This window comes from Oncorhynchus clarkii, chromosome 4, assembly GCF_045791955.1.
Source record: "Oncorhynchus clarkii lewisi isolate Uvic-CL-2024 chromosome 4, UVic_Ocla_1.0, whole genome shotgun sequence".
NCBI classification, from domain to species: Eukaryota; Metazoa; Chordata; class Actinopteri; order Salmoniformes; family Salmonidae; genus Oncorhynchus; species Oncorhynchus clarkii.
Genome location: NC_092150.1, coordinates 66,232,022 through 66,258,150, shown reverse-complemented (window position 1 = coordinate 66,258,150; position 26,129 = coordinate 66,232,022).

The window sequence follows — 26,129 nt, the reverse complement described above, 5'->3', positions numbered from 1 at the left end:
CACTCTGGATAAGAGCATCTGCTAAATGACCAAAAAATGAGAGGAAAAGTATGGATATACTGTATTCAGACTTATCACTTATTTTTTACTACTTCATGATCAAGTGATGCCAAACACAACATACATTGCACAATAGATATGCATACTGTGTATGTGCTGTGGAAATAATAACAATACATCGACATGCAACTGACAGCAAAATTGCAAATATAAATTCAAATCATAAAATACTTTACGCCAGAATAAAAGTTAATTCACAATTAGTGGTATTTTACTGTTGATATGGAGATCATAGTATGGCAATTCTTAATTGAATTGTGCTGGAGAGATTATCCTTAAGATAGCAATTGTCAAGCCAAGAATATAGATGATCTGCAGGATGACTTTAAATGAGGTACTATGAGAGAAGACGTTACATTACGTTTTTTTTGCTCATTTGATGCTTGATGATACTTAATAACTATCCCAATGAATGCATCTACCGACCATTTATATCAATGAACCCCATATTTGAATTGGATAAACTGAATAATTAAAAACGGATCACCAGCTTTTCCTTGAAGTCATGTAAATGTTGTACATTTCATGGGATAAGGCCAACTGAATATGACATACCTGTTTAACATCTAACCCACTAACACACGAGGAAAACCCCTCCTGAAATATTTCTATTAAATTCATCCTGCAGATGTGAATATGCTCTTGACCTTGGCCACGTTCCTAGCTCTAAGAAAATAATTATCTGTAGAAAGAATAAGATCATTCTGGCATCAATACTCAGTGACACGTACTTCATATTCAATGAGACCATCAAGGACATAACTGCAAGCTTCTACTCTGATGTGATGGATCTAGAGGACCTAGAGTAGACATTAGAACTGAATAAATCTGTTACTGCAATAAAACAATCTTGATAAATGACAAACACTTTTCAGTCTGTTCCAAAGTAGACCTTGTCATGGATACACAGATATACTGTACTGTACACTACACCGTGTAGAGAATGACAATGATAGGTTGTTTGTAGCCTACCACAAGTGAGTTTCTTATGGATTACTTTGAGATATGTGAACCTTATAATGACTTTAATGCACAAGTCCTTATGGACTAGGGACTGGTCCTTATTCCACGAATGTAACAAAAACACCATTACTATGCAATTACAAAGCAATTACTGAAGTACCATGTAATAACAATGTTGTTAATATTTGCATAGTTACTAGAGGTACACAGGTACTGTATCATAATTAAACAAGAAAATAATGTCTATATGTTGCATAGGATGCTGATTGAAACTCGGGATATTGCGCTTCCAGAATTGATTTCCACGACCACTGTTTGGGGATCAACGTGTATTGAGTTTAAAAGAGCTTCATGTTTAAACCTGCAGGGCTGCCTTCCTTAGGTCAATGTGTAAATTAGTATGCAGAAAGAGCATGGCTGAGAGAAACATATTCATTAGAAGAGCAATTTGCATTACATACAGTATATATATTGACTATGCAACTCTATACACATAGCCAACCTGGTCTCAGAGCATTTCGTATTATTCTGTACGCAAATCCGAGACATCCTGTTTAGTATGATCTTACTTTTATATGGTATGTATTCATTTGTAGATGTCCATCACCGATTTCGTAAGATATGTTATGAATTGCAATTCAAATTATATGTTAACAATTTTAAAAAGTACAGTATGTTACACATTTTCTAAATGTACAATATGTAGAGAATTTGATAAAGGTATGATATGTTACGAATTCTAGCTAGGTGGCTAAGTGGCTAACGTTAGCTGTTGCTGCTGATATCATTATTCCAGCCTTTGTTCTCATAGACTAAACATAACATAGTAAACATATATCCAGGACACAAAAAAATGAGTATAATGTGTTATGTTTGGTATGGTTACATGAGACCGATGGTGACTTAAATCAATCATTAAAGTAGGGTGGTTGGTCGGGGTGGATGGGTGGGTGTTTAACGCGAACGTCTAGCAACCAAAAGGTTGCGAGTTTGAACGTCATCACGGACAACTTTAGCATTTGAGCTAATTAGCAACTTTTCAACTACTTAGTACTTTTTAGCTACTTTGCAACTGCTAACCCTGCTAACTTTGCAACTGCTAAGGTTAGCTAACCCTAACCTTAACCCTATTAGCTAACCCTTCCCCTAAACCTAACCCTAACCTTAAACTTAACCTCAAGCCTCGCTAACATTAGCAAGCTAGCTAATGTTAGCCACCTAGCTAGAATTCATAACATATACATTTTGCAAATTCGTAACATACGTATAATACGAATTGTAATTCCTAACATATCATACAAAATGGGTGGTGGACATCCACAAATTAATACATACAATACGAAACGTAACATAACATATCATACTAAATGGAGTGTTTCATTTTTATGTACAGAATAATACAAAATACTCTGAGACCTGGTTGACATAGCTGACATAAATTGAATTTCTGCTAAATCACTGCCCCAACAGTTTGCTGAAATTCTGCTGGTTGAGTAGTTTAATCTTATTTTTAATACAAATCTTAGTTAGTGAAGGCATGTGTGGTGTGTCTACCTCAGAACAGTTCATAATTTGTGCTATATGCTTTGTAAAGTCAAATTTGTGTAATTGATCACCAAAATGTTTGTGTATGGGGCAGTACCTAAACTCCAATTAATTACTTCCAAACATTGCAATTACTAGGTAAACATTCTTGTGTTGAAATGTAAAGTAGAATTGTTGACACACACTAAGGGCACTATTTAAATATTATAGATCATCATGTTGTACAGTACATACTGACTCATGGAGTAGTTAGCTCTGACAGCTCTAAAAGCATCCAGCACTCAGTCCGGAGTCCTTGTACATCATCTATCTTTGACTCCAAGGAGCAGTTAACATGAAAACATGACAGACAGAAAGTTGCAAACCACATTTTTCTGAAGGTCATACCTGCATACCGGTACTGAAAAATAAATCATTCTTAGAGCTTCTCAGTCATAGAATTGGGGTTTAGAATTAGAATGCTAGTAATTTAATAGAATCTCCAAGGTCTCAGGGACCTCATGGGACATAAGAGAGTCACTGTTTGATATTTCATGTTTTAAACTAATGTAAATGATACACTCAACCTCATTGAGACTTTATATTGAGACTATTTAACATTTATCTTTTTAGTCATTTAGCAGACGCTCTTATCCAGAGCGACTTAAAGGCGCAATTAGGGTTAGGGTTAGGGTTGGGGTTAGGGTTAGGGTTAGGGCTGGGGTTAGGGTTAGGGTTGGGGTTGGGGTTGGGGTTAGGGTTAGGGTTAGGGTTGCTTAAGGGCACATCGACAGATTTTTCACCTAGTCAGTTTGGGGATTTGAACAAGCAAACTTTTCGTTACTGGCCTAACGCTCTTTAAAAAATATACAGTTATCACGTCTTCATTGTGTCAATGGCCAGTTAAAACACTGTAAGTACAGGTAGTACAGGTTTACCCATGGCAAAGGGTGTACTTAGAATAACAGAGCATTGTATTCTTTGAATATGCCACACAGCTGATTTTTCCATTAAATCTGAAGCTCTTCAGCGGTATCACAGACTATTCGGCAAGCTGTCCTGAGGCACATTAAGTTTACACCATTATCTTGGTCTTGCTTGAAGAACTGCGGAGTAGTGAAACACACCAATGAGCAAAACAAGGTTGGGTGCTGTTCACATTTCAATACCAAATACACAAGAAAGTCTCTGTCAATACTTTGTCATATCCTCAAAAATCTATTAGGTGTCCTTAGCTCTATTATATTAGGCCATGTGAGCTGGGGCATGGTCCGCAGACTGTACTGAGCTGCTTCTATTATGAAACACACTGTTGGATTTTACCATGAAAAGAGCTCATTGTTTACTCCTGCCAAGACACACATTTCAGCAGCTATATAATATCAGCAGATGACATTAATTTCTCTCATGGCTCTCTCATGGCTCTGAAAAGACTCCCTATGGGGACTACCTAGAATGTGTAGTTGACTATTCCTGTGAGTTAACCTGTGTATTCTAGCTACAAATGCATACTATAATGAAGACTACAATGTATAGGTCAGTGAGTGCTGTGTGCTTTAAATGTAGCTGTACTGTTCAGTAGGTATGGAGATTTCATGTCTGGTGAATTAACAGACTGCTGATCCAGAGGTACTGATGTACCCAGGTAACCTCCTGCTCCTTTATAAATGGAAAGAACATATGCTAAATTAACTCGATTTTTGTATGAACCTCTGTCTTTTTTATGTTTATTTTATTCTTCCACATAAAGATGTGGAGAGAATGACTCAACCAATAACTATTGCGCCATTGTTGGACTATAAAAAGGTGTTCTTGGACAGTTGTGTAAATATTGCTATCCTTCACAACACAGTGGAGGCGTACGTTGCCAGCAATTGCAATTATTTGAACTCAATGAGAGGAATTCAACTAAATGTGTTTAGACAAGAACGTTTATCAGTTTTGTATCCTTTGAGTATAGTATAATCTTCTTGTGAGGTCATCTGAAGAAGTTGTGCTGAACAAAAATATAAACGCAACATGCAACAATTTTAAAGATTTTACTGAGTTACAGTTCATATAAGGAAACCAGTCAATTTAAATAAATGTATATCTCACTGGTCACCCCCAAATCCAATTCCTCCTTTGGTCGCCTTTCCTTCCAGTTCTCTGCTGCCACTGAATGGAACGAACTGCAAAAATCACTGAAGCTGGAGATTCCCATCTCCCTCACTAGCTTTAAGAACCAGCTGTCAGAGCAGCTCACAGATCACTTCACCTGTTCATAGCCCATCTGTATACAGCCCATCTACCTCATCCCCATACTGTATTTGTTTATTTTGCTCCTTTTGCACCACAGTATCTCTACTTGCACATCCATCTTTTGCACATCTACCATTCCAGTGTTTAATTGCCATATTGTAATTACTTCACCACCATGGCCTATTTATTGCCTTAACTCCCTTATTTGACCTAATTTGCACTAACTGTATATAGACTTTGTTTTCTTTTTTTCTACTGTATTATTTGTTCATTCCATGTGTAACTATGTGTTGTTGTATGTGTCAAACTGCTATGCTTTATCTTGGCCAGGTCGCAGTTGCAAATGAAAACTTGTTCTCAACTAGCTTACCGGGTTAAATAAAGGAGAAATAAAAAATAAAAAATAAAATTAGGCCCTAATCTATGGATTTCACATGACTGGGAATACAGATCCTTTGCCTCGTGCAGCGCGACACATCTCCATTGCATAGAGTTGATCAGGCTGTTGATTGTGGCCTGTGGAATGTTGTTCCATTCCTCTTCAATGGATGTGCGAAGTAGATGGATATTGGCGGGAACTGAACACTCTATCATACATGTCGATCCAGAGCATCACAATCATGCTCAATGGGTGATGTTTTGGTGAGTATGCAGGCCATGGAAGAACTGGGACATTTTCAACTTCAAGGAATTGTGTACTGATCCTTGCAACATGGATTAATGGCACGATCATGGGCCTCAGGATCCTATCACGGTTTCTCTGAGCATTCAAATTGCCATCGATAAAATGCAATTGTGTTCGTTGTCCGTAGCTGATACCTGCCCATACCATAACCCCACTGCCACCATGGGGCACTCTGTTCACAGGGTTGACATCAACAAACCGCTCGCCCACACAAAGCCATACACGCTGTCTGCCATCTGCCCAGTACAGTTGAAACCGGAATTCATCCATGAAGAGCACACTTCTCCAGCATGCCACTGGCCATTGAAGGTGAGCATTTGCCAACTGAAGTCTGTTACGACGCCAAACTGCAGTTAGATCAAGACCCTAGTGAGGACGAGCACTCAGGTGAGCTTCCCTGAGACGGTTCCTGACAGTTTGTGCAGAATTTCTTCAGTTGTCCAAACCCACAGTTTCATCAGCTTTCCGGGTGGCTGGTCTAAGAAGAACCCGCAGGTGATGAAGCCGGACGTTGAGGTCCTGGGCAGGCAAGGTCTGTGGTTGTGAGGCCTGTTGGACGTACTGCTAAATTCTCTAAAATGACATTGGAACATTCAGATCTCTAGCAACAGTTCTGGTGGACTTTCCTGCAGTCAGAAAGTCAACTATGACCTCCCGAGAGGCGCAGTAGTCTAAGGCACTGCATCGCAGTGTTGCGGTGTCACTACAGCCTGGGGTTTGATCCCAGGCTGTGTCACAACCTGCCGTGACCGGGAATCCCATAGAGAGGCTCACAATTGGCCCTGCATTGTCTGGTGAGGGGCTTTAATTGGCTCATCGCACTCTAGCGACTCCTTGTGGCAGGCTGGGTGCCTGCAAACTGACTTGGTCATCAGTTGAACTGTGTTTCCTCTGACACATTGGTGCAGCTGGCTTCTGGGTTAAGGGAGCCAGTGTTAAGAAGCGCGGCTTGGCGGGTCATGTTCCGGAGGACGCATGACTTGACCTTCACCTCTCCCGAACCTGGGGAGTTGCAGCGGTGAGGTAAGATCATAATTGGATTGCAATTGAATATCATGAAATTGGGGAGTAAAAGGGGGTGAACTTTTTTTTTTAAAGAAAATCCCTCAAAAGTTCAGACATCTGTGGCATTGTGTTGTGTGACAAAACTGCACATGTCAGACTGGCTTTTTATTGTCCCCAGCACAAGGTGCACCTGTGCAATGATCATGCTGTTTAATTATCTTCTTGATATGCCACAACTGTCAGGTGGATGGATTATCTTGGCAAAGGAGAAATTCTCACTAACAGGGATGTAAACCATTTTCCGCCAAAATATTTAGAGAAATAAGCTTTTTGGGACAAACTTTACATTTATATTTTTGTTCAGAATAATTACATCACAAATAAACAGAATCCGATCACATTCTGTCTGGATGCAGTACCGATAGCAGGGCTCTTAATGGGCTATGAGTGAGAGTGAGTGTCTAATAGTGTGATTACTGTGGAAGACATCTTTTTAATGAGGGCTGGATGTATATTTGGCTCCTTCTGAGATTTAAATCTAGGGTGCTTCAATTAATACCCATTATACACATTTCTATTAGAATGTATGCTTATCTATAGACATCACCAGGGGATGTCTGTGTGAGGAAAGGTTTAGTGAAGATAACATGCCTCAACAATTATGATCACTTTATTGGTCAAATGCAAAGGTCCAACAGAAATGTGACTTCAGCTTTTGACCCAACCCCTCCAAAAGACACACATACATTGCCTTCTGAGAGCATTCATACCACTTGACTTTTTCACATTTTGTTGTGTTACAGCCTGAATTTAAAATAGATTGCATTCAGATTTTATGTCACGGGCCTACACACAATACCCCATAATGTGAAAGTGGAATTATGTTTTGCCATTTTTACAAATTAATAAAAAATGAAAAGCTGAAATGTCTTGAGTCTAAGTATTTAACCCAATTGTTATGGCAAGCGTAAATAGGTTCAGGAGCAGAAATGTGCTTAACAAGTCACAAAATAAGCTGCATGGACTCACTTTGTGTGCAATAAGTGTTTAACATGATTTTCTCTCTGTATCCCACACATACAATTATCTGTAATGTCCCTCAGCCGAGCAGTGAATTTAAAACAGAGATTCAACCATAAAGACAAGGGAGGTTTTCCAATGCCTCGCAAAGAAGGGCACCTATTGGTAGATGGGTAAAACAAATAAGAAGACATTGAATATCCCTTTGAGCATGGTGAAGTTATTAGTTACACTTTGGATGGTGTGTCAATACACCCAGTCACTACAAAGATACAGGCGTCCTTCCTAACTCAGTTGCCGGAGAGGAAGGAAACCGCTCAGGGATTTCACCATGAGACCAATGGTGATTTTAAAACAGTTTAATGAGAATTTGTATTTAATGGCTGTGATAGATGAAAACTGAGGATGGATCAACAACATTGTAGTTATTCTACAATACTAACCTAATTGAAAGAGTGAAAAGAAGGAAGCTTGTACAGTTTGAAACAAGGCACTAAATTAATACTGCAAAAATTGTGGCAAAGCAATAAAAAAAAATCCTGAATACAAAGTGTTCTGTTTGGGGCAAAACCAAAACAACACATTAATGAGTATCACTCACCATCTTTTTACGCATAGTGTTGGCTGCATCATGTTATGGGTAGGCTTGTAGTCATTAAGGACTGTGGAGTTTTTTGAGGATAAAAATATTTGTGGAATAGAGCTAAAAACAATCAAAATCCTAGAAGAACACCTGGTTCAGTCTGCTTTCCACCAGACACGGGGAAATGAAATCACCTTTCAGCAGAACAATAACCTAAAACACAAGGCCAAATCTACACTGGAGTTGATTACCAAGACAGTGAATGTTCCTGAGTGGCCAAGTTACAGTTTTCACATAAATCTACTTGCAAATCTATGGCAAGACCTGAAAATGGTTGTCTAGTAATGATCAACAACCAATTCTACAGAGCTTGAACATTTTTGAAAAGAACAATGGGCAAATGTTGCACAATCCAGATGTGGAAAGCGCTTACCCAGAAAGACTCACAGCTCTAATTGCTGCCAAAGGTGCTTCTACAAAGTATTGACTCAGGGGTGTGAACATGTTTGCATTTCAATAAATGCAAACATGTTCATGTCTAAAAACATGTTCACGTTGTCGTTATGGGGTATTGTGTGTAGATCGGTGTAAAAACAAATATTTTATCAATTTTGAATTAAGACTAACACAAGAAAATGTGGAATAAGTCAAGGGGTATGAACACTTTCTGAAGGCACAGAGGTTTTGGAGAGGTGCGGGGGTCTGCCAAACCCGGCACCCAGGGAGGTGTTATTGCGGGGGATTAAGTGCTTTGCTCAAGAGCACAGCGGCAGGCCATGGAATCTAGGATTTGATACCAGAAACCCTCCGGCTGCCAATTCACTTCCCAACAGGTTTTTGCTGTCGGACCTTGGGACTCGAACTGGCAACCCGCCGGTTGTTGGATTGTCTCTCTAACCGCTTGGCTACCTATTACCAGGCAACCCAATAGTGATCGTTTCACAGCTTTTACTAGTATTTTAATCATTTTGTTGACACAACTCCAACTCCAACTCCAATCCAATGAGTGTATCACATAGGTATGATAGCAAATGTCATAACGAACCCCCTATAGATATAACTATAATATGCACTCAAAGGTGATGTGAACCAATTTACATGTTTTTGATGTGGAGAGAAAATAGAGTACATAGATTAGAGCTCCCATGGATATGCCTCCCCAGATGAGAAACATATCAACATATTTGCATTATGCATTATGGTATAGAGGACAATCATAATCATACACACAAAAAAATGTGTATGAATTGCTATTCATTTCACTCTTTTCTGAGTATGTAGGTCTCTTCTATGATGAAAACAGCTTTTCCTAGTTCAGCCACTGCTATAAAAACAGTTATAGAGGTGATGAGACATTTTATCAAGCAAACATTCTCCCTGTTTTCTCCCTTGTTCTTCCCAATTTGCCAGATGTACAGCCTGCTGAGTCTGACACTCTGTGGTAAGTCACCTTGAGAGAGATGCTGTTGGTTTGTTAGTGCTCCGCGCGTGGCGCTTTAATAAATCATTAACGGCTTATGTAAAAAGGTAAACTTCCTTCAGGCCATGGGAGCCATGATCACAACACACATAACAGACATGGCATCCAGCCAGAAAACATGCTTCCCTGCCTTACCTCCACTCATACTTGCACAGGCAATAAGGAAATAGACAAGGATCTTGTGAAAACAGTACATGTGTAGCACATTAAGCATGATGCTAACACATAAATGAAGTAATACTGACAGCTACAACGCTCCAATGCTGACTACTACAGTACAGAAAGGATGCAAATTAGTACATCATTTTATGAGTGTCAGGGAATCTGACGCCCGTTACACTTGTATCTGTATACGGTTTAAAAATGGCAGATCTGGACACTGATAAGCGCCTAAATTGTAATGCATGACGTCAGAGATCAGGGTCTCTGCATCACAGCTCTGTATGGGTTTTGACTGACAGCTGTTCTGAACTTGAGCACTGCGCGTGGCAAGAAGTTGCCCCATCCCTCCTGATAATTGGGCAACTTTTGAAAATAATTTAGTTGTCTGAGTGAGGGAAATGCTGTATATTAAGAGGATTTGATGCATTTTGAAAGATGAGAAGGTGAGGATGAATAAATTCTGCTTTGATGTCATACAAGCAAGCCAAGCAACCCTAACCCTAACCCTAACCCTATCCAAATGTGCACTTCACATTTCCAAATCATAAAAATCATGTATGATGTTGTGTCAATGTTTATGCTCACTGATGTACAGTTTGATGTACAGTTACAAGCTGACATGATGTTTTACTTTGGGTTGTCCTGAACAGAATGAGCCTATGTTTGTTGTACTGTGATGAAAATTTGCCATGGACCACACATCTCAAAGCACTCATGACTTCATTCTACGCTCACCAAAATGTTGATCTGCTTCTCTGAATTGCCTTGTGAAAGCTTAACACTTTATGATAGTATTTTATCATTTAGCTTGACATGTTGGCAATAGAACAAACTGATTGAAGACTCTTCTTTGAGTCCTTAAAGTGCATCAAAATGACTTAAGAACTGTACACACTTTGGAAAGGTGTGTGGCCACATGGAAACACCAGTTAGACCTTTCATTCAAACCCTTTTAATTTGTTTGTCTTATGTTAAACCTACTCCACATTTTCTAAGAATATTCTTATCATGTTACTGAATCAACATTGTAATGTTTGCATACAGTCCTGTGTTCTTTCATTTAACTACATAAGTCAGTTAAGAAACCCTAACCTGGACAACGCTCGGCCAATTCTGCACCGCCCTATGGGACTCCCAATCCCTGCCGGTAGTGATACAGCCTGGAATCAAACCAGGGTCTGTACTAACACCTCTAGCAGTGCCTTAGACCGCTGCGCCACTCAGGAACTGTTGTCAGGTCAACTGTTATGTCCTGACCTTTAGTCTAATAATTTTCCCATATTCTCCAAACATTTCCCTTTGAATTTTTTTCCATGGTTATGCATTCCATATTTCTTCTGTTAAAAACATTTAAATGTAGCCCTATCCATACAGGCCAATTCCCATGAGTGTAAGGGTTTTAAGTTATAAATCAGTGCTTAATATGAGAGCAAACCGCATGGATTAAATTGTGGGTTGAAAACGTTATTTTAGTATTTTGGAAACCACAACATGAATCATGACTATAGAGCTATCCATTGAGAGTGTGGCCCAATCATTTAATCAGAACAGTGTGGACTCCTAAGCTGAAGCTGTCATCAGTGGAGGGTAATTTACCCCAATGCAACACATTGAGCTCTATGAATCATTGTATTAATCACTTAAGCCCATGCAGTGTTTGAGTAAGCACATCTACTGCAGCTAGTCTTAATAAAGCCAATTTAGTTCAACAACTGTCAAAAAGCATGCTGAATAAAACATTTCCATTAATGCGGTTCTATCATACTGAAAACATGTTTATTCGTAAACAGCAGATGTCATTGTTTTCTTAACAAATTTACATAACAAGCTGGGTGAAAATTATCCACTTTTTCACCTCTATTTACCCGCATATATTCCCTGGAGATAAAAGTCTCCTTTTCAGCCGATTAGTGGCCTGAATGACAGGCTTGTGTGAAATTATGTGACAGGAAAAATATTGCAGATAATGAGAATACAGAGGCAGAGCTGTAGGAACCTTTCCTTGAGCTGCTTTTACAAGCGTGCATGATGCTGGTTAGCCTTTTTTGTCATTAATCTTGTTCTGGAGGCAGCTCTGCATGGTGGGTACTATTTGGCACAGCCACAAAGTTCTAAAATTGGATTTTAAACCTAAACCTAACCTTAACCCTAACCACACTGCTAACCCTTATGCCTAACTCTAACCTTTTTGTCATGGATTTTTACAATAGCCTATTTTGCAGCTGGCCTATCTAAGGGGAAATCTCTCAGTTCTGCCTCCAGGACAAGACTAATGGCAATAAATGTGAACCTGCATGCATAACTCCCAATCTATTCATGTCAAGGCAAAGAGACACCTCATTAACATGTTTGTCAATAATTGTATTTTGATTTTGGCAAGGATGTATACTACATCGCTTGACTTTTTACGCCAAGTTGGTATCTTCAAGATGGCGTAGCAGTCGGAAGTCTGTTTGTCTTGTCCCGTCCTGTCCCGTCCCATCCCGTCCAATGTACAGATGAAGTCAGAAGTTTACATGCACTTAGGTTGGAGTCATTAAAACTCATTTTTCAACCACTCCACAAATTTCTTGTTAACAAACTATAGTTTTGGCAAGTCGGTTAGGATATCTACTTTGGGCATGACACAAGTAATTTTTCCGACAATTGTTTACAGACAGATTATTTCACTTATAATTCACTGTATCACAATTCCAGTGGTTCAGAAGTTTATATTTGCAAAGTTGACTGTGCCTTTAAACAGCTTGGAAAATTATATAATGTCATGGCTTTAGAAACTTCTGATAGGCTAATTGACATCATTTGAGTCAATTGGAGGTGTACCTGTTGATGTATTCAAGGCCTACCTTCAAACGCAATGCCTCTTTGCTTGACATCATGGGAAAATCTAAATAAATCAGCCAAGACCTCAGAAAAAAACTTAAGACCTTCTCAAGTCTGGTTCATCTTTGGGAGCCATTTCCAAATGCCTGAAGGTACCACATTCATCTGTACAAACAATAGTATGCAAGTATAAACACCATGGGACCACGCAGCCGCCATACCGCTCAGGAAGGAGATGCGTCCTGTCTCCTAGAGATGAACGTACTTTGGTGCGAAAAGTGCAAATCAATCCCAGAACAACAGCAAAGGACCTTGTGAAGATGCTGGAGGAAACAGGCACAAAAGTATCTATATCCACAGTAAAACAAGTCCTATATCAACATAACTTGAAAGGCCGCTAAGCAAGGAAGAAGCCACTGCTCCAAAACTGCCATAAAAAAGCTAGACTACGGTTTGCAACTACACAAGGGGACAAAGATCGTACTTTTTGGAGAAATGTCCTCTGGTCTGATGAAACAAAAATAGAACTGTTTGGCCATGATGACCATCGTTATGTTTGGAGGAAAAAGGGGGAGGCTTGCAAGCCTAAGAACACCATGCCAACCGTGAAGCACGGGGGTGGCAGTATCAAGTTGTGGGGGTGCTTTGATGCAGGAGGGACTGGTGCACTTCACAAAACAGATGGCTTCATGAGGAAGGAAAATGATGTGGATATATTGAAGCAACATCTCAAGACATCAGTCAGGAAGTTAAAGCTTGGTCGCAAATGGGTCTTCCAAATGGACAATGACCCATTCACTGTATCACAATTCCAGTGGTTTAGAAGTTTACATACACTAAGTTGACTGTGCCTTTAAACAGCTTGGAAAATTCTATGATGTCATGGCTTTAGAAGCTTCTGATACTTCCAAAGTTGTATTGGAGTGGCCATCACAAAGCCCTGACCTCAATCCTATAGAACATTTGTGGGCAGAACTGAAAAAGGGTGTGCGAGCAAGGAGGCCTACAAACCTGACTCAGTTACACCAGCTCTGTCAGGAGGAATGGGCCAAAATTTACCCAACTTATTGTGGGAAGCTTGTGGAAGGCTACCCGAAATGTTTGACCCAAGTTAAACAATTTAAAGGCAATGCTACCAAATACTAATTGAGTGTATGTGAACTTCTGACCCACTGGGAATGTGATGAAAGAAAAAAAATCTACTATTATTCTGACATTTCACATTCTTAAAATAAAGTTGTGATCCTAACTGACCTAAGACAGGGAATTGTTATTAGGATTAAATGTCAGGAATTGTGAAAAACTGAGTTGAAATGTATTTGGCTAAAGTGTATGTAATCTCCCGACTTCAACTGTATATACATTTATATGTAATATACAGTACCAGTCAAATGTTTAGACAAACCTACTCATTCAAGGGTTTTTCTTTATTTTTCCTATATTCTACATTGAAGAATAATATTGAAGACATCAAAACTATGAAATAAGACATATGGAATCATGTAGTCACCCAAAAAATGTTAAACAAATCAAAATATATTTTAGATTTTAAATTCTTCAAAGTAGCCACCCTTTGCCTTGATGACAGCTTTGCACACTCTTGTCATTCTCTCAACCAGCTTCACCTGGAATGCTTTTTCAACAGTCTTGAAAGAGTTCCCACATCCTTCAATCTGCGGTCCAACTCATCCCAAACCATCTCAATTGGGTTGAGGTCGGGTGATTTTGGAGGCCAGGTCATCTGATGCAGCACTCTATCACTCTCCTTCTCGGTCAAATAGCCCTTACACAGCATGGAGGTGTGTTGGGTCATTTTCCTGTTTCAAAACAAATGATACTCCCACTAAGTGCAAACCAGATGGGAATGGCGAATCACTGCAGAATGCTGTGGTAGCCATGCTGGTTAAGTGTGCCTAAATTCTAAATAAATCACAGACAGTGTCATCAACAATGCACCCCCACACCATCAAACCTCCTCCTCCATGCTTTATGGTTGGAACTACACATGCGGCAATCATCCGTTCACCTACTCTGCGTCTCACAAAGACACGGCGGTTGGAACCAAAAATCTAAAATTTGGACTGTCCAAAGGACATATTTCAACCGGTCTAATGTCCATTGCTTGTGTTTCTTGGCCCAAGCAAGTATCTTCTTCTTTTTGGTGTCCTTTAGTAGTGGTTTCTTTGCAGAAATTCAACCATGAAGGCAGTCTCCTCTGAACAGTTGATATTGAGATGTGTCTGTTACTTGAACTCTGTGAAGCATTTATTTGGGCTGCAATTTCTGAGACTCACAACTCGAATGAACTTATCCTCTGCAGCTGAGGTAATTCTGGATCTTCCTTTCCTATGGCGGTCCTCATGAGAGCCAGTTTCTCCATAACACTTGATTGTTTTTGTGACTGCACTTGAAGAAACTTTTAAAGTTCTTGAAATGTTCTTGATTGACTGACCTTCAGTCAAATGTAAAAGTAATGGTGGACTGTCGTTTCTCTTTGCTTATTTGAGCTGTTCTGGCCATAATTGGTATTTTACCAAATAGGGCTATCTTCTGTATACCACACCTACCTTGTCACAACACAACTGAATGGCTCAAATGAATTAAGAAGGAAAGAAATTCCACAAATGAACTTTTAACAAGGCACACTTGTTTATTGAAATGCATTCCAGGTGACTACATCATGAAGCTGGTTGAGAGAATGCCACGAGTGTGCAAAGCTGTCATCAAGGCAAAGGATGGCTACTTTGAAGAATCTCAAAGTAATATATATTTTGATTTGTTTAACACCTTTTTGGTTACTACATGATTCCATATGTGTTATTTCACAGTTTTGATGTCTTAGCTATTATTCTACAATGTAGAGAATAGTACAAATAAAGAAAAAGTAGGTATGTCCAAACTGTTGACTGGTACTGTTACATATGTCAAATATTACATTACATGTTATTGCATTACTTCTGAAGATAGATATCCACAGTATCCACCTAGTCTAGAGCTGATACATATGTTAAATTGTATTAATAATCAGTGATGATTATTAGTGTTTGGGAAGGAGTAAAGGGAAAATACTGAAACAAACCTAGCAATTATGTTCCTTTTCATTATCTTCACTTCTCCACTCGCAGCACTATTACTGACTGATTACACCCTAATAATAATGGAACTTAGTCCTCTCCCCATCACGGTGGGTACAGTATCGGTTCCCGCTCAAAACGAGAAGGAAAACTACCTCGATTAGTTCTCGCTGTGAACATACAATTAAAATCTGTGGAACATCAACCAAATCTTCTCCTCTCTTAATGGGACTGCTAGGGCCATTGTTGATGTAAGAGAATACATGCACTTATCTCAAGCATGTTAAGCATTTGATTCAGTACTCATTAAATACAACAGATGGTGGTATGGTGTTCGAGGAAGTGGAAAACCCTTGAGTGAGTTCTCATGCTTAACCACAATAGTTACACTAACTTGTTTTACACACTATGGTTTAAACATGTTGTATTTGTACATGTAAAGTCAGTTCAATAACTGTTTAATCACTGATTGCATGATTGTCTCTGGAATCACTTACTCCTTCTGACTATGATGTATGTGTAGTCAAACCCGCAGTCCCTGTTGCACATCTAATTGGCATATTTCAATGCTTGCAAGGTTTATGTGTTTTTTTTAAATAAATTCCCTCAGAGTTACTAACATGCACAAAATATATGTATGAGTGAATATTAGTAGCTGTCTTGATGAGGTCAGAACTGGATTACATATACTTTAAGTATACAGTGGAGTCTGGGAACATTGGATCCCCTGATAAAGATGAGCAACAAAATTAAATAAAGCTGTTTTGCTTCCACTGGTCCTGGGGCTTTGTTAAGGTCAAAGGCATCATCAACTTAACCAAGTACCAGAACATTTTTAGCCAAAAACCTGGTTGCCTTTGCCAGGAGACTGAAACTTTGCCGCAAGTGAATCTTCCAGCGAGACAATAACCCCAAGCACACATCAAAATCCATGAAGAAATGGTTAATTGACCACAAAATAACAATTTTGCAATGGCCATCTCAATCTCAGGATTTGAACTCCATTGAAAACCTGTGGTTTGAATTGAAGAGGGCAGTCCATAAGCGCAGACCAAAAAATATTATGTATGGTGGAATGTGTTCTCCATCTTATAAAACATTTTAGAAAAAGGGGAGGGTGCTGGAGTATTGAAAACAGGGGATCCAATCATTTTGACCCCCATCTTTAAAAAAAAAAAAAAATGTATTACTTATTTTAACATGTCTTTCTCTGAGCAATTGTATTAGTATAAAATAATATAAATGTTCAATTTGTTTAGCATAAAATATAGCTCAGTATTTGCTTAATTTAGGGCTCCTGAGAGGGGCTGCAGTCTAAGGCACTGCATCACAGCTCAAGAGGCATCACTACAGTCCCTGGTTCAAATCCAGGCTGTATCACATCTGGCTGTGATTTGGAGTCCCATAGGGGTAGCGCACAATTGGTCCAGGTTTGGCTAGGGTAGGCTGTCATTGTAAATAAGAATTTGTTGTTAACCGACTTGCCTGGTCAACATTTTTTTTTAAATGTATTTATTTTGTATTTTTTGCTAATCTTTATCAAGGGATCCAATCATTCTGGATACCATAACTCCCTCAGTGACACACTTGGGACATGATATTCTATTTCGCTGGTCTGGTCCCATTGGATATAGTTGTCCATTTACAATGTAATTTATGGCAGCAAGGTGCCAAATATGCCCTCTGACTTCTGTGGCGCCAGATACACCAATATTGGGGATAGTATGCAGCGTGCTCTACATGCATTTCTGCTGATATGTCCACTCCCCACGTATCTTCAAGAAAGGTGACATTGAGATTACACTGTATACCACAGCTAGGGAACCTCGAAGGCTATTTCGATTATAGTAAGTCTGCTTGTGCAATACCATAAAGAAGCATGAAATGTCAAGCCACTTGACAAAATAGTTCTTTATACAAGGCTCTCTGAGGAAATATGTCCATTTTAAAACTCAAAGTAGGGTGTTAATACATCAGGTATTCAAATTCCAGCGGGGAATGGACTTGTACTGCTCTAGACTCAGGGGGACAGACTGTTGTTGGTGGGGAATTTTCAAATCAAGCTCCACGCTCATCCTGCTTGATAATGAAAAGGTGGGATGTGCATAGACTCATCAAACTCGGCAATATGCCAGTGATGATGTTGCTGAAAACGTCCAGACAGAAAAATTGCCTGTGCACAACTAATCCAATGTGATGCGTATAGATTTCCCTATGCCACGATGGATTGTGAACTATTCTCAGTGGTTTTGTCATGGAACTTCCATCATGGAAATCATATAGGTGATACTGACAGTGATGTGCGAGCCTCACATTGTTTTTTTCCCCCGATTCACTGCCAAGCCAGATTATTTCTCCTGGAGGAGGGAAGCAGCTGAATGCAAATGACACTCACAAACAACAAGCTGTGGGGTATAACGAAGAGCCACTCTCATTGGAGCCAAGCGGCTATACACAACAACTGTTTACTGATGAGACTATTCACAAACACACAAAGCAATCAGCCAAGATGTATCAAATTGGAGACAAAGACAAGAAGATAAAACTGAAAATTTACCATTTTGAAGGCCAATATGAATATGAATTTGTGAACGTTGCAATACAATAGGAAAATGTCTAAGAATTCAACTATGCATTTTAGTATTATGCGTAATTGAGTGAGTTTATGACGAATAACAAGAATGTGGGACAAACGATTCTGGATGACACACCACACAGGAAGTGTCATCAAAGTGTCAGCTGATTGCCCGAGGAGGAACACTGAGGTCACTGTCTGTAAATGACATGTCTTACACTAATAGTACATTTCTAGTCACAGTCATGGTGATCTATGTCTACTGACTGTATCATGACCACAACGTTGTACACCAAGCAGATCATGTCGCTTCATCTGTAATCCAAAAATCAATGTCTGATGGTCTGACACAGGCACGCATGTACACACTCAATAAAGCAATTACAACATATCCATGTTTTTGCAATGTTACGTTTTCCATGACATGAAGGGAATATATTGAAACTACAGCAAAGTACCCAGGAGCTGTGAAAAAAACCCAGCCTGTTCTGTTTCTCTGGTGACAGTGTAACGGCTCGGTAATCTTGGTGATCGATTGGAAATCCAACTAACCATTTCATGAGCATTGTCAAGCACAGCACAATTTACTTGTCTCTCCACAGAGGCAGCTGAGGGAGGCTGGAAATGCTCAGTTACAGTGAGGAATTGATTGATGAAGTACTCTTGACTGCCAGCTGCATGTTTATATTGGCTTTTATTAACAATTGCAGCCTTTGCTAGAATGAATTCAATACAGCATGACATATACAGCTGTGTGGATGTCAGGCCTTTGGGGGCTCTGAGCTATAGATGATGATTGTTTAATGTTCAGTAACCTTCTGCATATCATTTTGTTATGTAGGTGCAGCTGAATATCATAAGCGTATTTCATAGGCATGCCTTCATTACTTATTTTACAACATCTTAAGATGCCATATGAGAGATGAGGGACAACATGAACTAGATCAAACATCTGTAGATTGATGTATGTGGAACCGCTGGAGGAAACATTTTTGCATGGTTGCTTTAACTTACTGGACAGGAAACGCACTGCAGTATATGGTAATGTTGATCTCCACCCCAGATTTCGTTTTTATCTCTTATCTTTGTTAATATTAAAAGGATAGTTTGGCATTTTGGCACTGAATCAGATGAACTTGTGGATGCCATTTGTATGTCTCTGCGTGCAGTTTGAAGGAAGTTGCTTTCTGTAGACTTCCTGTCATTGCGCTAACTTCCTTCATACTGCAATCATTCATTCATGCAAAGACATAAAAATGGTATCCACAAGTTCATCTGACTCTGGGGAAGTATATTGCCAAAACCCCAAACTATCTTGTCATGACGTTGGCCTCTTTGGGTATAGCAAGCCCATCCCCCTCTCCCTGCATCACCCTTTCCTCCTTCAACTAGGTTGCTGTGGTCAGAGGGACGTCGTACATTCCTGAGAATCTCCTCATGGACACATAGTAGAGAGAGAGTAGATTTTCATGGAGCACAAAGGAATTTCTTCCACCTCACAGAACTTGAGGTACGAACAAATTTCATGTTTCGGAGAAAGTATAAAAGATCGGTGAAGAATCCAGCTACGAACTGGTCCGTTTGTCACAACTTGGGAAGCTCATGGGAGACAGTGTGGCCACATTACCATAATGCTGTTTATACATCTAATTGTTGTATGAGGTGAATTAGTGAGTATGATACTGTTTGTATAATTGTGTAATGTGATTTTGAACTGTTTAATGAAGAAAAATACAATTCCCTTTTGATTTGAACTAAATCAGAGGACCGCCCCTGAGCCCAGTTAGGGTCAGACATCCTGAGACAGCCCTCTTCGGCCCTTCCGAATAAAACTCCCACTCGGGTTTTTGATCAGCAGACCGAGCTTACCTCAATTACGAGATGGCTAAAGGTTGCAGACCATGTTTTTCTCCATTAGGAGGACAAAGGTTGTAGACCATTGCTGTATCTTTTAACCATACCACGTGGTTAAACTCTTAGACTATCGATACCGACAGAATAAGAACACGTCTTTGATATTGATTACTAGTCTGCAGCTAGGAATTCGGCATCATTGAACGCGAAGACCGACAACCGCCGAAACATTCATTCTATAACGAGAGAGCGGGACAGAGACGGACAATTCTACAAAAGAAATGAACTTTTCACCAGCGATCAAGACGACACACTGAGCATAAATATATATATTGATTGCAACTGTTCCCGAATGAGTGAGCGTTCATGTGCAAAGCATTAGCATTTCAATTGTTATAATTATCACTTTGTAGTGACTTCTTAGTCGACCCCCACTTCCCCTTTTGCCTAACAAGCCACCATGCCGGTTTAGCCCACTAGGGCACATTCTCCTATCATTACATTTACCTTGTTTGTTTGTTTATGCATTTCTGTGAATTACTTAGTTAGTAATAAATAAATGATTTAAGACAATTGATGTATGGATGACTCATAGTGAAGACTGGGTCCGTGCCGATAACCAACAATGTACGACGTTTGGAATGAGACTAACGTGAGGTAAAGTAAATAATTTATTAATTCGAAGACTAATTGATCAGATAAAATATCTGAAAAGTTATTTTAGGAAAACTGAACATTTTTCCTTGGTGCCCCTAGTTACGTGATTAATCAGTTGATCGCGTAGTAACTAATTACAGAGAATCTTTGATAAGAACTATCAGTCTTCAGTTAATGATAGTAAAGACACGACAATCCTTTTAATATCAAAATGAAATGGGCATCTTTAAGTAGCTAGGCCTCCTTGTCCATTGTCTTCACAGCTAGTTAAAGACCAAAGGAAGGTTTAATCAAAAACACAGTATTACCAGTTTCATCAATTTGAAAAAAAAGGGTCGGCCACTATATCAACTACTTCTGACCGTATCCAAAGTGACAACCTGTGGTTTGTTTTGTGGAAATGGGATTAGGTGTACTTTCTGTGTTGTAGCCTTGCCTTTGAACTGATTTAATCCCTCAATATCCTCCCTGCTGTTTACTTGTTGCCCTAACCCAACGCTGCTGACTGCACACATAAACTTGAGGAATCACATTAGGTTGACATGATGGTCCAAGGCTGAGACAACAAGGTCATTGCGCAGATGGAGATGGTAGGGTAAACATAGGCTTTTCAAACTAGAAGCCCGGAGTGGATTCAAACACACAGTAAAGGAAACAACGCTAACAATATAACACCTTGAGGGTATTTTTTCACAGATCACTTTTAACTTACATTGTGCACTAGACTGGTAACAGTAGTGGAAGGTAAATGCATTTAAATGCCGTTTACAAACCTTATTTTTTTTGAGTGAGCATTTACCCACCTTTTGCGCAAAAAAATGCTTTGAAAGTACAGGAAGCGCTATTTTACTCAATGAGAACAGTGATAATGGCGCTGTTTTGCATAGCAGACATTTTACAGGTTCCTGACCAAGTCTGCTAATTTGTGTGTTTTTTTGGTCTGATCGTAACTTGTTTTGTGCATAATGTTTCCACCATCATTTCCTATGACTGAAAATAGCTTCTGGACATCAGAACAGCAATCACTCACCTACATTTGGATGAAGATTTTTACTTGCAACGAATTGGAGACCCAGGACATACTGCTCACCCCGGACAAGGCCCTAATCCCTTTGACACCGAAAATAAAAAGATGGCGTAAAAGAGGCCGGCGTGTGGGCACCCTGACAAAACTAATTTGGCGAGTATATAAAGTGCCTCTAACCTCTGTTCTATTGGCGAACGTGCAATCACTGGAGAACAAACTGGATGAGCTCCATTCGAGGCTATCCTGTCAAGGAGTTGTGGCAAAATGTCCAAGTGGAATTATGTTTTCAGCAATGTTTACACATTTTTTTTAAATGCAAAGATGAAATGTCTTGAGTCAATAATATTCAACCCTTTTGTTATGGCAAGCCTAAGTAAGTTCAGGAGTAAAACTGTTGGTTAACAGGTCACATAATAAGTTGCATTGACTGTGTGCAATAAAAGTGTGCCCTCCCCGCCACTGCAGTCAAGTAACCAATCCAATTCGCCCTCTAGTGACCTCATGGGTGGGATTGTATTCATATTTTTCTTAATTAATATACTTTATTTTGTTTATCAAGTGTTTCTATGCCAAATTATTTTGTTATATTTCAGTCTTCTGTGATGTATATAAAGGGTAATATTGGGATGCAAACTCGACATTGAATACATTTCAACTCTATAGCTGGCATGGTACATGGCATGGTACATGTGTGTGAGGTGTAAACTTTTAATTCAAAGTAGATTTGTTTAAGACTACCAAGAAACCCTCCCTGTGACCTTGATTTAACCCACTGCAGTAAAAGGATAACATGATTGTTAAACGACTACCTCATCTTTTACCCATACATTGTCTGTAAGGTCCCTCAGTCAAGTAGTGAATTTCAAGCACAGATTCAACCACAAAGACCAGGGAGGTTTTCCAATGGTTCACAAAGGGCACCTATTGACAGATGGGTAAGAAAAACAGACGATAAAGATCCCTTTGAGCATGGTGTAGTTACTAATTACAGTTTGGATGGTTTATCAATACACCCAGTCACTACAAAGACTCAGTTGCCTAACCCTAACTCAGTTGCCGGAGAGGGAGGAAACTGCTCAGGGATTTCACCATCAGGCCAATTAAAACAGTTACAGAGTTGAATGGCTGTGATAGGAGATAACTGAGGATGGATCAACAACATTGTAGTTACTCCACAATACTAACATAAATGACAGAGTGAAAAGAAGGAAACATGTACAGAATACACATATTCCAAAACATGCATCCTGTTTGCAATAAGGCACTAAAGTAATGTTTCAATAGAATGTGGCAAGGAAATTAACTTTTGGTCCTGAATACAAAGCGTTATTTTGGGGGCAAATCCAACACAACACAACACATCACTGAGTACCACTCTTCATATTTTCAAGCATGGTGGTCGCTGCATCGTGTTTGTCATCGACAAGGACTAGGTTTTTTTTAGGGATACAAATAAATGGAATAGAGCTAAGTACAGGCAAAATCCTAGAGGAAAACTTGGTTCAGTCTGCTTTCCAACAGACACTGGGAGTCAAATTCACCTTTCAACAGGACAATTACCAAAAACACAAGGACAAATATACACTGGAGTTGCTTACCAAGACGACGTTGAATGTTCCTGAATGGCCTTATTATAGTTTTAACTTAATTCAGCTTGAAAATCTATGACAAGACTTGAAAATGGCTGTCTAGCAATGATCAACAACCAATTGACAGAGGTTGATGAATGTAAAAAATATTAATGTGGAAATATTGTACAATCCAGGTGTGCACAGATCTTAAAGAGTTACTCATAAAGGCTCACAGCTGTATTTGCTGCCAAAGGTTATACTAACATGTATTGACCCAGGGGGGTTAATACTTATCTAATCAAGTTGTATTAGTATTTTATTTCCATTCATTAAAAAATTGTATAATCTTCCACTTTGCCGTTAAAGTATTTTGTGTAGATTGGTGACAAAAAATTACAATTAAATTCATTTTAATCCCTCATTGTAACACAAAAACAATTTGGGTGGTGTGAAAAAGTTTCTGAAGGCACTATACATCTAGCTGGTTTTTCTATGCATCGGCAGGACATAACGGCAGCATCAGCTAAACTCAAGGGATCTCTAATGGTGCGTGATCTCTAATATTAAGGAAGTCTCGAAGTTCTAAGCTGTTGACCATAATATTTACCAGGAGAGTTGATCTATATTTTTCGTAGCTGTCTATTTACCACCACAAATGCTGGCATTAAGACCACACTCAACGAGCTGTATGGGGGCATAAGCAAATAAGAAAATGCTCATTAAGAGGTGGCCCTATTAATGGCCTGTGATTTTAATGCAGGAAAACTCAAATCTGTTATTCCTCATTTCTACCAGCATATCATGTGTTCAACTACAGGCAAAAAATTCTAGATCACCTTTGCTCCACACACAGCAACGCTTACAAAGCTCTCCCTCAGCCTCCAATTGGCAAATCTGACCATAACTCTATTCTCCTGATTCCTGCATACAAGCAAAAACAAAAAAGAACCAGCTCAATACAGATATGGTCCGATGAAGTGGATGCTAAGCTACAGGACTGTTTTGCTAGTGCAGACTGGAATATGTTCATAAATAAGTGCATCAACGACGTCGTCACCCACAGAAGCAGTACGTACACCCAACCAGAACTCATGGATTACGGGAAACATCCTCACTGAGTTAGAGGCTAGAGCTGCCTCTTCCAAGGAGCGGGACACTAATCCGGACGCTTATAGGACACCTCGCTATGTCCTCCTATGAACCATCAAACGAGCAAAGCACCAATACAGGACTAAGATCGAATACTACTACACCGGCTCTAACGCTCATCAGATGTAGCAGGGCTTGCAAACTTTCACAGATTACAAAGGGAAACCCAGCTGCGAGCTGCCCAGTGACGCTAGCCTACCAGACGAGCAAAATGCCTTTTACGCTCGCTTCGAGGCAAGCAACACTAAACCATGCATGATAGCATCAGCTGTTCTGGACAATTGTGTGATCACGTTCTCCGTAGTTGATGTGAGTAAGACCTTTAAACAGGTTAACATTCACAAGGCCACAGGGCTAGATGGATTACAAGGATGCGTACCTAGAACATGCTTTGACCAGCTTGCAAGTGTCTTCACTGACATTTTCAACCTCTCCCTGACCCAGTCTGTAATAATGTACATGTTTCAAGCAGACAACCATAGTCCTTGTGCCCAGGAACGTCAAGGTAACCAGTCTACATTACCATTGCCCCGTAGCACTCACATCTGAAGCCATGAAATGCTTTGAAAGAATGGTCATGGCCCACATCAACACCATCATCCCAGACACCCTGGACCCCCTCCAATTTACATACCACCCCAACAGATCCACAGATGACGCAATCTCTATTGCACTCCATACTGCCCTTTCCTAATCTGGACAAAAGGAACACCTAAACTAAAAATAAAAAAATAAAAAAATAACTTCACAGATCTTCATTGTGAAGGGTTTAAACACTGTTTCCCATGCTTGTTCAATGAATCATAAACAATTAATGAACATGCACCTGTGGAAAGGTCGTTAAGACACTAACAGCTTACGGGAAAAACACCAAAAGAAAGATGCCCAGGGTCCCTGCTCATCTGCGTGAACGTGCCTTAGGCATGCTGTAAGGAGGCATGAGGACTGCAGATGTGGCCAGGGCAATAAATTGCAATGTCCATACTGTGAGATGCCTAAAACAGCGCTACAGGGAGACAGGACGGACAGCTGATCGTTCTCGCAGTGGCAGACCACGTGTAACAACACCTGCAAAGGATCGGTACATCCGAACATCACATCTGCGGGACAGGTACAGGATGGCAACAACAACTGCCTGAGTTACACCAGGAACGCACAATCCCTCCATCAGTGCTCAGACTGTCCGCAATAGGCTGAGAGAGGCTGGACTGAGGGCTTGTAGGCCTGTTGTATGACAAGTCCTCACCAGACATCACAGTCAACAACGTCGCCTATGGGCACAAATCCACCTTCGCTGGACCAGACAGAACTGGCAAAAAGTGCTCTTTACTGACGAGTTGCGGTTTTGTCTCACCAGGGGTGATGGTCAGATTTGCGTTTATCGTCGAAGGAATGAGCATTACACCAAGGCCTGTACTCTGGAGCGGGATAGATTTGGAGGTGGAGGGTCCATCATGGTCTGGGGCAGTGTGTCACAGCATCATTGGATTGAGCTTGTTGTCATTGCAGGCAATATCAATGCTGTGTGTTACAGGCAAGACATCCTCCTCCCTCATGTGGTTCCCTTCCCGCAGGCTCATCCTGACATGACCCTCCAGCATGACAATGTCACCAGCCATACCACTCGTTCTGTGCGTGATATCCTGCAAGACAGGAATGTCAATATTCTGCCATGG